Source organism: Ranitomeya imitator, chromosome 9, assembly GCF_032444005.1.
Source record: "Ranitomeya imitator isolate aRanImi1 chromosome 9, aRanImi1.pri, whole genome shotgun sequence".
Taxonomy (NCBI): Eukaryota; Metazoa; Chordata; class Amphibia; order Anura; family Dendrobatidae; genus Ranitomeya; species Ranitomeya imitator.
Window position 1 is genome coordinate 56,502,603 of NC_091290.1, and position 10,866 is coordinate 56,513,468.

Consider the following 10,866-nt stretch of genomic DNA (forward strand, 5'->3'; position numbering starts at 1 on the left):
TGGATTGCCTGCATGACTTCTTTGTGCCAGGTCTGTGCGAGCCTCTTTGCATATTGCCATGTAGATTTATGCAGTTCCTGACTGAATCCCTGAAAAGCTGGATTCAGATGGAGCCAGAGACTTCAATGACGCAAGCAAACCTCAAACTGAATTTGTTTTTGTTTTTTCTCCCATTCTGCTGTCCCTGATGGTTTTTTCTCATGGGCTAAGAGAACCTAATGCAAGCTGTGCCTTATACAAGTCTGTACAACTTTGGAAGGGACATTTTCCTGAATACTGCGTGTGATGCTGGCAGATGTTCTGACTGTGTAGGGGTTGTCTTTCCTCTGCTGAAAATAAGCTCATGGCAGAAGAACCTCCTGTTCATGAAGTGGGATACACTATAGCCTTGCTTTAAACTGATCTGTGACTAGATCTCAATACATACTACATACACTAAATATATACTGCTCAAAAAAATCTTCATTCTATTGTTCTCAATGCATGCAAGCACCAAACATTAAAAATTATCAATATAAATCACAACTAATATCCCGTGGAGGTCTGGATTTGGAATGATACTCAAAATCAAATTACAGGCTGATCCAACTTCAGTAGAAATGCCTCAGGACAAGGAGATGATGCTCAGTAGTGTAAATGCTTTCACCCCTAGAGGTACAGTAGCATGTGGCGGTGTCTGCAACCCACAGAAGTGGTATATCAATGTGAGCTGTGGCAAGAGGGGTAGCTGTGTCTGTTAGTCTCAAATATTACTGTTATTAATGTACTACGCCATCATGAATTAAAATCCTGCAGTGCACACAAGGTCCCCCTTCCATGATCCAGAGGAGGCATGACAGAAGGTCAGGTGGTCGCATGGGACCAAAACAAAACTGTTTGGTATTCATACCATTCGCCATGTTTGGAGGAAGGATGATGCATAATACATCATACTCTGGTGCTTTTCTGCAAAGGGGACAGGATAACTGCACCGTATTGAAGGGATGATGGATGGAGTAATGATGTATCGTGAGATTTTGGCCAACAATCTTTTTCCTCCAGTAAGAGCATTAAAGATGGGTCGTGGCTGGGTCTTCCAGCATGACAATGACCTCTTATCATAGCCAGGTCTATGTTAGGGTACCGTCACACAGTGGCATTTTGATCGCTACGACGGCACGATTTGTGACGTTCCAGCGATCTCGCAGTGTCTGACACGCTCCTGCGATCAGGGACCCCGCTGAGAATCGTACGTCGTAGCAGATCGTTTGAAACTTTCTTTCGCCGTCTAGTGTCCCGCTGTGGCGGCATGATCGCATGGTGTAACAAAGGTGTGCACGATATTGTATACGATGTGCGCATAGTAACCAACGGCTTCTACATCGCACATACGTCATGAAATTTATCGCTCCAGCGTCGTACATTGCAAAGTGTGACGGCAGTCTACGACGCTGGAGCGATATTGTTACGATGCTGGAGCGTCACGGATCGTGCCTTCGTAGCGATCAAAATGCCACTGTGTGATGGTACCCTTAGAGTAACATCCACTCAAGGTTTGCAAGCAGGACATTGCCACATGCATCAAGTTGCTTTTGTGAGCTTGTCCTCTTTCTGTGAAGGAACAAATTAAGAAAGATTCTCCATTTTGTGTTTTTGACTCCATTTTCTTGTTACTTAACCCCTTAGTGACGGAGCCAAATTTTTGAAATCTGACCAGTGTCACTTTGTGGTAATAACTCTGAAATGCTTCAACATATCCCAGTTATTTTGAGATTGTTTTTTCGTGACACATTATAATTTATGATAATGGTAAATTTAGGTCAATATGTTTTGTTTATTTATAAAAAATATCAAAAATGTTAGAGAAATGTTAAAAAATGTGTAATTTTCAAAATTTGAATGATTATCTTTTTAATCCAGATGGTCATACCACAGCAAACCATTAATAAATAACATTTCCCATATGTCGGCTTTACATCAGCACCATTTGTAAAATGTTATTTTATTTTGTTAGAATTTTAAGAGGATTAAAAATGTAGCAGCAATTTTTCCGTTTTTCAAGGAAATTTACAAAATTTATTTTTTTTGGGACTTATCCATGTTTGAAGCGACTTTAGGGGTCTCATATATTGGGAAACCCCCAAAGGTGATACCATTTTAAAAACAGCACCCCCTGACGTATTGAAAACTGCATTCAGGTAGTTTATTAACTCTTCAGGTGCTTTACAGGAATTAATGCAAAGTGATATGACAGAAATGAAAATGTGTATTTTTACCACCTAAATGTCAGTAACTTCTGAACAGGTTACAACAGCCGTCAGACTCTAAGGCCGCTATTTGGTCGTGAATTGCCATGGCAAACATCAGGACCACAAAATCAAGATCTGAGGGCACCAATTTTAATAAAGTGCAAGCCCCCACACTCTGTTAGCCATTTATAATGATGCAGTCACTATTGACAGCAGCATCTAAGGGGTTAAACAGATATGGACGGTGACAACACTGATCGTGGCTGATGCAGAAAGTTGTCAGCTATAGTGGACAGCCGACAGCTGCTGGATTGTTACCTGTATGGGGAGGCTATTCTCTTATATCTCAGGTCAGTTAAAAGACGTATTGGCGGTCATTAAGGGGTTAAAGATAAATTCTGTTATTTAATTAGGTAAAAGGTTATAGATGCTATGAAGTAAATTATCGTGTTCACAAGTCTGTTATTCAACTAGGCTATGGTTCATAATTGGTATAAAGACCTTGTGTTCTCTTGAACCAGATAATGAGGCACCTGTTGGTATGCTTTTTCTATGCCAAGAAGACACGACCATATCTGTAGTTTCTGGTTTTTCTGTATCCTCGTGGGTTGTTTTCTCTGTATTCTTGTAGGTTAAGAACCATGAGCGTGTTCTTGTGCTGATTGGTTGACGTATAATTTCTATGATTATAAAAAGCGATACACAATAAACGGGGGCTCAGAGATCTGCTCGATCCCCCATACAGAGACACGCGTCTCCGTCTGGTCATTTTCAGTTGTCGGCAACGCCCTGTAGATTAATTTGGAAATCACTGAGTCAACCGTGAAGGATCAACTTAGATCCTCCCTCAACATTTCCACGGTGCCTCCTTGTGCCATGTCTTTACCAGGTAAGGGACGCACCCAACGGTGCACATGTAAGACTGTTCACCTGTCAGTTTATCCTTTGTTGTCCTAGGAGTATATCACGAAAGAAAATCTGATTCATCTGACCACAACGCTCTTCTGTTGCTTTGTTCCATTAATGATGCTTAAGTACCCATTGTAGGTATCCCGACAGAAGAGCATAAGCGCGGAGGTCAGTTTGCCGTATTTCTGACACCTTTCTCTCGTGGCCAGGAACCTTTTTGAGATTGGAACAGACGGGCCACCCTGTACTTAATACGCACCTAAAATTCATGACCTAATTTTCAGATTTTCTTCATTAGGCCACATTTAAGAACTACGACTACATCCTGGGAAGGTCTCACAAGACCTGCCATTTAAGAGATTGTGGGTATGGGATTTCTTCCAGTATTGAGAATACCTCTTTAACTCTGCCACTGGTTTGCTCCAGTCATCCTGAGAAGTTGCATAAGATTAGAAAAGCATGGTGTCTAGAAGTGATCATCGGCTACATTGGTGGTCTTTGATTGCTGAACCAGTGCACTGTAAATCTACCTGTCATATCCCCAATCTCTCTTCTGATTAGTAGACTGCTGCAAAGTCATTATGTTGCGTCATGATGCAAGTATGAAGTCCAAGCTACCTACTAATGAGCAGAAGCTCTGGAAATGTTAGTGTCTGGTCCAGTGCCTGTGGACCACTGCTTGGTCTTGGAAATCTGTTTTGCTCAAGTCTTTAGGGTATGTTATTCAGGCAGATTTGGAGCTGGTCGTCTCTGAAAACTGAGAACACTCAAAAATTAGCATTTTAATTTCTATGTAAAAATGACTCAGGATTTTGAGCACCTTTTAAAACGTCAGGTTTTTAATGATGCCAAGCTGTTACATCAGGTGTTTTCCGCTTGGAAGATGCTCAATACTTTACAACACATGTCAATGGGAAAGACCCATCTGGACATGCCCAAGTGCTTTTTTCTTTTGTTAGCATTTTAGTTTAACCCCTTCCCAATCTAGCCACTTTCTCGTTTTGCATTTTTGTTTTTTCCTCTCCTAATAGGCATAACTTTTTTTTTTTCTCTTCTGTGGGACAAGTTGTACTTTTGAGTTACACCATTCATTCTCATAGAATCATAGAATATTAGCATTGGAAGGCACCTACAGCGTTGTCTGGTCCAACCCCCTGCTCAAAGCAGGATTCACTAAACCTTCCCTGACAGATGATTTTACCACATAGAGTTCTGGAAAATGGGGAAAATAATTCCAACTGGGGTGAAACTGGCATAAATGCAATTATGGCATTGTTTTATTTATGTGGTAAAAATGACTGATTCTGCTCGTCAATACGGTGATTCCAAACATTTTTATTTTGGTGAAATAAAATATATATATATACAGTACAGACCAAAAGTTTGGACACACCTTCTCATTTAAAGATTTTTCTGTATTTTCATGACTATGATAATTGTACATTCACACTGAAGGCATCAAAACTGTGAATTAACACATGTGGAATTATATACTTAATTTCAGTTGTTTCACACTTTTTTGTTATGTGTTATATTCTAGGTTCTTCAAAGTAGCCACCTTTTGCTTTGATGACTGCTTTGCACACTCTTGGCATTCTCTTGATGAGCTTCAAGAGGTAGTCACCAGGAATGGTCTTCCAACAATCTTGAAGGAGTTCCCAGAGTTGCCCAATTTTTCGGACTGACTGACCTTCATTTCTTAAAGTAATGATGACCACTCGTTTTTCTTTACTTGGCTGCTTTTTTCTTGCCATAATACAAATTCTAACAGTCTATTCAGTAGGACTATCAGCTGTGTATCCACCAGACTTCTGCACAACACAACTGATGGTCCCAACCCCATTTATAAGGCAAGAAATCCCACTTATTAAACCTGACAGGGCACACCTGTGAATTGAAAACCATTCCTGGTGACAACCTCTTGAAGCTCATCAAGAGAATGCCAAGAGTGCAAAGCAGTCATCAAAGCAAAAGGTGGCTACTTTGAAGAACCTAGAAAATAAGACATGATTTCAGTTGTTTCACACTTTTGTTAAGTATATAATTCCACATGTGTTAATTCATAGTTTTGATGCCTTCAGTGTGAATGTACAATTTTCATAGTCATGAAAATACAGAAAAATCTTTACATGAGGTGTGTCCAAACTTTTGGTCTGTATGTATATCGTACATGTGGTCGATTACTCTTCTGAAGACTCATCATCCTGTGGGTCGGAGGTAGAGGAGGAAGATGAGAGTAGAGATCCTCCGGAGAAAGGGAGAAGATATTTGTTCTCCGCCGCAGACACAGGAGAACTGTTGGAGGCAGTGCGGCATACCATGCAGATCGAGGAGCCTCAGCCGTCTTGTTCTGTTCAGGATGAGATGTTCGGGGGCTTGCGCTCACAGACCTCTAAAGTCTTCCCTGTAAACTCCCATATCAGATCCATGATTCTGGAGGAATGGGAGGAAGCTGAGAAAAGACTGGCTATCCCTAAGGACTTCAGACTTCGCTTGCCATTTGATCCAGACGAAGTCAAAGAGTGGGTCGATATACCGAAGATAGACATACCTTTGGCTGAAGTATCCAAAAGGACTGCAATTCCTTTTGAAGACTCTTCCAATCTAAAAGAGCCCATGAACAGGAAGGCAGACGGCCTTTTAAAAATGGCCTGCGAAAGTTCTTCGGCGATCATTGGGGCTAATATTGCAGCGACATCAGTGGCTCACTCCATGGACCTTTGGTTAGATGATCTTCGAGATCAACTGATAGCCAAAACTCCCAGGGAAACTATCCTGAAATCACTACCTTTGCTAAAGTTAGCAACCACCTTTTTGGCAGACGCGTCTGCAGAGTCTGTTAGGTTTGCGGCTAGGGGCCAATCCCTATCTAATGCAGGTTCCTGCGGTTCGCGGTAAACTTGGAAGGAAAGATCTACCATTTCCAATTCCGCTGTCTCCCCTTCAGCCTGGCTTCTGCTCCCAGGGTTTTTACAAAACTTATGGTGGAAGTAGTCGCTTACCTGAGGAATCAGGATATAATGGTGATTCCCTACTTAGACGACTTTTTAGTAGCGGCAGACTCAGAAGTCCAGCTCAGGATCAACTGTCAGTCCCTCATCTCAAGACTAGAGAATCTGGGATGGTTTATAAATTGGGAAAAATCAGATCTAATTCCAAAACCAAGAATAAAATTCTTGGGAGTCATGCTCGATTCGCAAGCAAGAATGTCCTTTCTTCCAGAAGACAGGCTAGAGGGTATAATAAAGAAGATCTGTCACTTTTCTCGAGGCCGAAATACGATAAGAGACGGGATGAAAGTACTAGGTCTGATGACGGCCTGTATCCCTTGCGTAAGATGGAGCCAATTTCACTCTTGACAGCTTCAGCAGGGAGTTCTGATGAGCTGGAACAGAAGGCAGAACTCACTGAACCGGACCCTGAACCTTACTTCTCAGGTCAAAAGATCTCTAGTGTGGTGGACTCTTTCCAGAAACCTCCGACTGGGGGTGCCATGGCTTCAAACACCAAGCGTATCAGTTACGACAGATGCCAGTCAGCTCGGTTGGGGAGGTCATGTCCAAGGAAGATATTTTCAAGGTCGCTGGGAAAGGAAAGACAGCAACCAGTCATCGAACCACAGAGAACTACATGCGGTTTGGAAGGTCTTAACGGTGGCGCAGCATCTGCTGCAGAACAAACACGTGAAAGTCTTCTCAGACAACACGACAACGGTAGCCTTCCTGCGGCATCAAGGGGGCCCAAGACATCTGGCATTACAGGACCTGGCGGAACAGATCTTCAGGTGGGCAGAAACATCGGTTCTGTCAATCTCGGCGGTCCACCTGGAGGGTTCCAAGAACCAGTTGGCAGATTTCCTCAGCAGGAAAAGCGTATCCCCTACGGAGTGGGAACTGAACAACGAAGTGTTCAGAGATCTGTGTCAACGTTGGGGGAAGCCAACGGTGGACCTATTTGCTACAAAAGAAAATGCAAAGGTCAAGATCTTCTACTCCCTAAACCCCTGGGAAAATCCAGCTGTGATCGATGCCTTCTCACAACCCTGGAACCGCGGTTTTCTGTATGCATTCCCTCCTCTAGCAATGATCCCGAGGACACTCAGGAAGATCTGCGAGGACGAGGCCAAAGTCATCCTCATAGCTCCTCACTGGCCAAAACGAAGTTGGTTTCCATTGTTAAGGAAACTGTCAGTGGAAAAACCCCTCCTGTTACCAGAAAGAGAGGATCTTCTTCTACAGGGTCCAGTTCTACACCAGAATCCAAGAGCACTTCAGCTGGCGGCCTGGATCCTGAACGGAAGGTCTTGAGGGCAAAAGGGCTTTCAGATGACGTCATTTCTACCCTTCAAGCCAGCAGGAAGCCGGTGACATCGGCTATCTATACAAAAATATGGAAGCGAGTCTGTGGGTTTTGCGGAGAGATGACAGTTGATACTGACCATCCAAATATCCCCAAAATTCTTGACTTTTTGCAGTCAGGGTTTCAAAAAGGTCTTAGACCGAATACATTAAGGGTCCAAATAGCGGCCCTGAGTGTATTCTTCGATTCTTCCCTATCTGCCCATCCCTGGATTAGTCGTTTCTCTAGAGCAGTCCAGAGATTAAAACCATTGATTAGAAGATCAGTCCCGCCGTGGGATCTGAACTTGGTTCTAAATTTCCTATGTGAACAGGCGTGGGATGTAACAGGGGATATAGAAATCAACAAACTCTCCCTTAAAACTGCATTTTTAGTTGCGATCACGTCGGCAAAAAGATTGGGGGAACTACAGGCTCTATCGGTGCAGAATCCATATTTGCAGATCTTCGAGGATAAATTAGTACTTAGACTCGATCCGGCTTTTCTCCCTAAGGTTGTTTCAGATACTAATATGAATCAGGAGATTGTTTTACCGTCGTTTTGCCAGTTCCCTAAAAACCAAAAGGAAAGATTTTACCACAACTTAGACGTAAGAGACTCGGTACTTAGGTACCTTGATTTATCTAGACCCTGGAGACGGGACAACAATTTGTTTGTCCAGTTCAGGGGTCCAAATAAAGGGAGAAAAGCGTCTAAAGCGACTATCGCACGGTGGATAAAATCCACAATCAGTTTAGCTTATAAAGCTAGAGGGCAAAATTCCCCGGTCAACATCAAAGTCCATTCAGCTAGGGCCATGGCCACGTCATGGGCAGAGAAAGGGGGGGGGCTACGGCAGATCAGATCTGCAGAGCTGCATGATGGTCTAGCCTTAGTACCTTTTCTAAACACTATAAGTTAGATGTAGTGTCACCTCAGTTGACTTTCGGTAGAAAGGTACTTCAAGCAGTGGTCCCTCCCTAAATACCAGTCTCCTTTGGTATTTCTCCAGTGTGCTGTCAGGTGGTGACCTGGAAAACAGTAATTAGACCTATTGGTAATTGTATTTCCAGGAATCCATCCTGACAGCACTATTAGTTCCCTCCCTAATGTATTATCTTTATACTCATGTGATGTAACATTTGTATGATTGATTATTTTGTTGGAATAAACCTTTGTTTTTGCATCGATCCAGATGTGTTACTTTGGAAAAGCACTGAAGGGTGGTAGGGGGAGGGTTCTTTTAACCTCTCGTGTTTCCTGTCCCATCAAGGATAAGAAGGACGTCCTCCAGTGTGCTGTCAGGATGGATTCCTGGAAATACAATTACCAGTAGGTCTAATTACTGTTTTTTTGCCGCATGCTGGAAGGTCTTGTTTAATATTATGCATGTGCAAGAGCTTATTAGCTCCCTCTACAGGGACTAACTGAAATCTAGGATGTGGCTGGCTAGATAATCTGAGATTTGTCACCCCCAAAATCAAAGGTGAGCTAAGCCCACCAGCATCCGGAGCTTATCTACAGCATTCTGTAATGCTGTAGATAAGCCCTCGATGTATCCTGAAAGATGAGAAAAAGAGGTTAGATTATACTCACCCAGGGGCGGTCCCGCAGCGGTCCGGTCTGATGGGCGTCGCGGTCCAGGGTCTCCCATCTTACGATGACGTCCTCTTCTTGGCTTCATGCTGCGGCTCTGGTGCAGGCGTACTTTGTCTGCCCTATTGAGGGCAGAGCAAAGTACTGCAATGCGCAGGCACTGGGCCTCTCTGGCCTTTCCCTGCGGACTGCAGTACTTTGCCCTCACCTGGGCAGACAAAGTACACCTGCGCCGGAGCCGCGGCGTGACAATAAGAGGACGTCATCCTATGAAGATTGGAGGCACCGGACCGTGACACCCATCGAATCGGACCGCCCGCCCAGGTGAGTATAATCTAACCTCTTTCTCATCTTTCAGGATACATCGGGGCTTATCTCTGATGCCGGTGGGCTTAGCTCACCTTCGATTTTGGGGGTGACAGGTTCCCTTTAAGGTTTCTCCGAGTGACATGTCAAGCCTGGCATGTCAAAGTGAGGAGACTTAATAGCCATGCATGCTTCTCTGGGAAATTAAATATGCACGTTGTCTCTTCAGAGAGGAAGAGGACTAGAATTCTAGTGCCACCTACAGGAATCGGCAATCTTAAAAGTCAATATTGACCCTTTAACAAGCCTTACCATATGACTTACTTAGGATAAAAACCAAATCGGAATCTCAGTTTGCAGATACAATGTTTCGGAGTGCTGCCCCTCATCAGTGGAAAGTATGAATTCTGATTTGGCTAGTTAAAAGGCTGGGACTTGGGTCTAAGAGTAACGTTTATCCTTGTGGAGAGTGACAACCCAAGGCTGCATTGTCAGAGTGTGGATATGGGCATATTCTAAATGAGAATTGTAATTGTATAGGAAAATAAGTGCCGATAAACATCCGATCCCATGAATATTGCCAGCAATATCTCATACCTGTAGTGAAGGAAACAATTATTTGATCCCTTGCTGACCCTGCAAGCCTGCCCACTGACAAAGACACAAGCAGTCCACAATTTCAAGGGCAGGCCAATTCCAACATTGAGAGATAGCATATCAAAATCCAGAAAAATCACATTGCATACATTATATAAATTAATTGATTCTGTGAACAGAAGTCTTTTTTTTTATAAAGGTGACTATGTAAGACTGCCACCTGATGAAGACACAGGTGTTCCGTCGAAACGCGTTGTGGATTTCAATAAACAAAGAAACTTTTTCCTTTCATTTGTGTCCTGTGCGCCCCCATGTGACCGGATTATCCTGCAACTCACTGTTTATTCCTCTCCTGAGGCACCCGGCAGGAGCTCGATCGGACCTTTCTCAATCAACATCTCCCCTGACCGCCAGCATGGCGCTCCATTAGCCTGTCTTCTCTTTATAGGTAAGACAGCTGTCTTTAATGCAGTAACGGGTTGATTAGGAGCGTCTAACTGGTCTGCAGGAATCAAAACTCTTAATGGTTGGTAGGGGATCAAATATTTATTTCTCACTGCAAAATGCAAATAAATTTATACAATTTAGACAATGTGATTTTCTGGATTATATTTTTGATATTCTATCTCTCAATGTTAAAATTAACCTACCCTTAGAATTATAGACTGTTCATGTCTTTGTCAGTGGGCAAACTTACAAAATCAGCAAGGGATCAAATACTTATTTCCCCCACTGTATATAGCTTTCTATGGGCAGCTGTTGAAACAGTTGGGTCTGGGTCCTCCTTTGCCCCCTGCTGGCACATGGAGAGGTTTAATACTAGAGATAAGACCATCCTGACTGGCTACACCTGATTGTGATGGGATGGCTTATTCTTTTATTCTTTAATCAA